General features: G+C 32.2%; 1 pseudogene; it reads left to right on the top strand.

The window, feature by feature from the left end:
- Positions 1–1,770: 1,770 nt before the first annotated feature.
- Positions 1,771–1,871, top strand: LOC115801670 (U6 spliceosomal RNA; annotated as a pseudogene).
- The last annotated feature ends 3,300 nt before the right edge of the window (positions 1,872–5,171 follow it).

Raw genomic sequence — 5,171 nt, 5'->3', positions numbered from 1 at the left:
TTATCTTGGGAAAGTTTCCTAGTTTCTCTGAGATTCAGTTTGCTCATCTGAAAGTTGGGGTTAGAAAGAACTGTTCCATAGTCATATGAGTTAAGTGGGATAAAGTAAAGCACTCAGTATCAACAAATAATAAATAACCAATAAAATGCCTCATATTTATTGTCTTTTCAATAACTCCATTGCTACTACCTTAGTCCAAGCCACCTTTATCTATTTCTTGTCTACTCATATGACTTCACTAAGTCATTCTCCATACAGCGATAACGGGGAAGAGAAGTTAATGAGGGGATATATACTAGGCTGTCAGTAATTTTTCTAATGTTGCAGAATAGAGTGTGTGAGTGAGGTTGTTTAGCTTTTATGTTTTCACTGTCAACTGAAATCATCAACGCCGGTTCATCCACAATGAACCATTAAGAGAAGAAAGGCTGATAAATAGTGAAGATGAAAAGGGGTGTGGGAGGGTGTGGAGAGAGAAGGCCGACTGATGCAGATCTATGTATACTCTGGCAGATTTACTTAGCGGGTAATGGTATATAACAAGACACAAAATCACCAGTGATCCATTTGGAACAATAAAAGTAGAGTGAGCCTGAAGGCTGTACAATCTGTCTAGCAAACACTGTGCATGTCTGGAAAGGAGGTGTTCCACATGGAAGGGCACAGTTAAGCCATATTTACAGGAAGCACTCTATCAGCGTGACAGGGTGAAATGAGGAGTCTGACTCCATGTTTTGTTGTTGTTTTTACTTCTGACAGCTTTTAAACCACTCAAAAGCACTGTGCTAAACAGAAGAAGCCAGATACAAAAGGCTTCATATTGTATGATTCCATTTACATGAAATGCCTAGGGAAGACAAAACTATAAAGAAGGAAACCAGAAGAGTGCTTGCCTGGAGCTGGGAATGGGAACATAGAGTGACTGCAAAGGGGCACAAGGGAACTTTCTGGATCATCGAAGTATTCTAGAACTGGACTGTGGTCATGGTTGCAAAACTGCATACATTTACTGAAAAATCATTGAGCAGGACGTTTACAGTAGTGAAATGTATGTTATGGAAATTATACCTCAATAAAAAAAATGAACTACCAGAAAAAAAGAGATCTACAAAATGCAACCTCCTTTCATATTGTTAGACTCAAAAGACATGAAACTACATTTTAATAGTCTAAAAATAAAATAGGAAAATGACACAACTGTATACATTGTTTATTGACTATATGCGTATAATTAATACAGAGTTGCTATGACACCCTGTTTTTAGAGTGATTCCCCATATTAAGTGATTACTTACATTAAATGGACACTTTAATAAACACTATTTTTCAATATTAAAAAATTTTTTATGACAAAAAATTAAGTCATGACAAATGCATGTGCTTCTTGTTTTTTAACTCATCTAGATTGGGTTGACAATAATGCTACTAAAAATGGGTTGTGCAACCTAAACTGTTTTTATGTTTTACTTCATTAGCACTCATGGTAGCAAAAGCCAGTCTTAGTAGCAAAAGCCAGTCTTAAAAGTTATATTGACTAGAAGGAAAGAAGATATTTTAAAGCCACAGTGGGAAACTCAGAATATTTATTTTTACTTTCTTTCTAAAATAAGAAAGATGTTGCCTCATAACTTTAAAACTTTCATTTTTTATAATTTTAAACTGAATTTAAAATAATCTTCATAAATTTATTATTTATTTTTAAACTCTGTCTTCAATCCTTCACCAGTAGCCAGTCCAACTATTTACTTTATAATGTAAAAGTTAAATTTAGTGCTCACTTCGGCAGCACGTATACTAAAATTGGAATACAGAGATTAGCACGGCCCCTGCGCAAGGATGACCCGCAAAGTTGTGAAGCATTCCAGATTTGTTATAAAGCAGAAACTAACACACCATTGTAAAGCAATTATACTCCAATAAAGACGTTTTTTAAAAAAAGTTAAATTTAAATTAATTTAAATTATCTATCAATAATAAAAATGGTTACACAAATTACCTATCAAGATTTTTGATTGAAAATAAAATTCTAATGTATAAGGGGTTGTATGATAACTTTATCTCCTATTTCATTTGGCAATTGTTAAATTATGGAATATGCAATAATATACGGAGAAATTCTGTTTTAACTTTCTAACTTTTGTTGATAATCCTTACATTTTTACTCATTTTATTTATACACCCATGACAAATTAAACTTAAGATACTACACACTGAAGCACAGTCTTAGTGAGCTCAACTAGTATGCATGTCTGGCTACTTTGACTCATCACATGGGCACAGTAACATCCAAACTGGTCTGTACAATCCTGTTCACTAATGCTTGTTAACTGATCACAGGCTTGGATGTTGCATCGTCAATTCCTATAAGTTTCTAAAAGCATATTCACAATTTTTGTACTCATCTCTGTATGAATCATTAAGCCACCATTTGCAGAGCAGCACTAGTTCACAGGCTACCCTTTGAGTTGCAGTGACATAAAGATATAATTTAAAAAGTAATCATTAGAACAAAATCTCTGGAGAAATATAAAATAACCTAGAATTCTCTGACATAAATTGTACCAGTGTTTTCTTAGGTCAGTCTCCCAAGGCAATAGAAATAAAAACAAAAATAAACAAATGGGACCTAATCAAACTTACAAGCTTTTGCACAGCAAAGGGAACCATAAAAAAAAAAGAAAAGACAACCTATAGAATGGGAGAAAATATTTGCAAATGATACAACCGACAAGTGTTTAATCTCCAAAATACACAAACAGCTCATACAACTCAACAACAACAAAAATACAAATAACCCAACTGAAAAATGGGCAGAAGACCTTAACAGACATTTCTCCAAAGAAGACATACAGATGGCCAGTAGACACATGAGAAGATGCTCAACATCACTAATTATTAGAGAAATGCAAGTCAAAACTACAATAAGGTACCACCTCACACTGGTCAGAATGGCCATGATTAAAAAGACTACAAATAACAAATGCTGGAGAGGGTGTGGAGAAAAGAGAACCATCCTACACTGTTGGTGGGAATGTAAGTTGGTACAGACACTATGGAAAACAGTATGGAGGTTCCTCAGAAAATGAAAAATAGAACTACCATATGATCCAGCAATCCCACTCCTGGGCATATACTCAGACAAAACTATAATTAAAAAGATACATGCACCCCTACGTTCATAGCAGCACTATTCACAATAGCCAAGACGTGGAAACAACTTAAATGTCCATCTAAAGATGAATGGATAAAGAAGATGTGATACATATATACAATGGAATACTACTCAGCCATGAAAAAGAATGAAATAATGCCATTTGCAGCAACATGGCTGCAACTAGAGACTATCATACTAAGTGAAGAAAGTCAGGAAGAGAAAGACAAATACCATATGATTTCACTTACATGTAGAATCTAAAATATGACACAAATGAACCTATCTACAAAATAGAAACAGACTCACAGACATAGAGAACAGACTTGTTGCCACAGGGGAGGTGGGGAGGGAGAGGGATGGACCAGGAGTTTGTGGTTATTAGATGCAAACTATTACACTTAGAATAGATAAACAACAAGGTCCTACTATATCTCACAGGGAACTATATCCAGTCTCCTGGGGTAAACCATAATGGAAAAGAATTTTTAAAAAGAATGTATATATGTGTATAACTGAGTTATTTTGCTGTACAGCAGAAATTAGCACAACATTGTAAATCAACTATACTTCAATAAAAATAAAATAAAATAACCTAGAGACAAAAATATGTTCCTTGGAATGAAAGACTCAAAAAGAAGCAATACACTCAGAAAGTATTACATAAAATATGTTTCTGGGACTAGAAATACTTATATCAATAAGTGTAAATAGAGAAAAAGGCTTCCTTAAAATGAAAAAAATTCTCAGAGTGCATCACACAGTATGTATAAACATAGATGCAAGATGATAAAAATAAAAATATGAACAGTCACATAAGATAATTACAATGTTTAACAAGGTTGAAGTAGAAAAAAAAGAGACCAAAAGAAAAAAGGTAGTTCCTATTGCTAAAGAGTACCATCAGTAGTCAGTTCTAGAATTTAAAAATATCTATGCACCAAATTACATAGCATCAATATTCTTACACAAAAACATCAGGAAATTTAAAAAGAAATAAGAAAAAGAAGTATTTTTTCAGTATGTGACAGATCATATGAACAAAATTAAGAAATATGTAAATGCCCAAACAGTATACTCAGTAAGTTAGATCTGAAAACTAAGAATATACCTACTTTTCAGCTTCCCCAAGATCATTTGTAAAAATAGCCATATAGTAAGCCTCACAAAACTCTCCATAAATTTCAAAATAAAAATAATACAATATCCTCTGAGCATAATTCAATTAAAGTAAAAATTAATGACACCCAACATAAACAAGCATGCAAGAAATGTTTTAAAGTCCCTCTTAATCAGTTATTAAGACAAAGGAAATATATAGACATACAAATATTTTATATACATAATATATATGTCTGTATATATATATATATATATATACAGACATATATATGAAAGGATAACAGGAAACATCCAAGGATAAAGATTACAATGATTTGCAAATACTGTCGGATTTCTTAGATAAACCAAGAAAAATCAATATTATTATTACTACACCAAGTACCACTACCACTAATAATAACAATAATAGATACTATTACAAATAACAATAAGAATATACATTATAAAAAATAAAGAATTTAATAATGTGACATTTAAGATTTGCAAATACATAAAAATCAACAGAAAATATGATTAAAAACTGTCTAAAATGACTGCAAAACATAAATTCAGATAAAATAATAAAAGACATACCTTACTCTTGGATAGGGACACTCAAAGTCAGAAAATTGTCAATGCTTCATGAGTTAATCAATAAATGTAATTCAATACCCCCAAATATCAGACTCTATTATTTATATGTTAATCTTTATATCTGACTTTTTTTTTTTTTTTAACTAGAGGGTCAATTCAAAAGTAGTTCTGGAAAAATATATATACTAGAAGAGCCAAGAAAACCTGACAAGGCAATAGGGTCTAGCTTTACCAGATACTAAATATTATTCAGTCTGAATAAATAAATGTGGTATTGGTTCATGGAAGGACTGAAATTTCAAAGGAATAAAATAGAAATCCAAAG

This window comes from Delphinapterus leucas, chromosome 3 (genome assembly GCF_059928025.1).
Source record: "Delphinapterus leucas isolate spDelLeu-1000000601 "Yukka" chromosome 3, BTC_Dleu_Yukka2, whole genome shotgun sequence".
NCBI lineage: Eukaryota > Metazoa > Chordata > Mammalia > Artiodactyla > Monodontidae > Delphinapterus > Delphinapterus leucas.
This window is presented reverse-complemented; position numbering and strand designations above follow the sequence as displayed.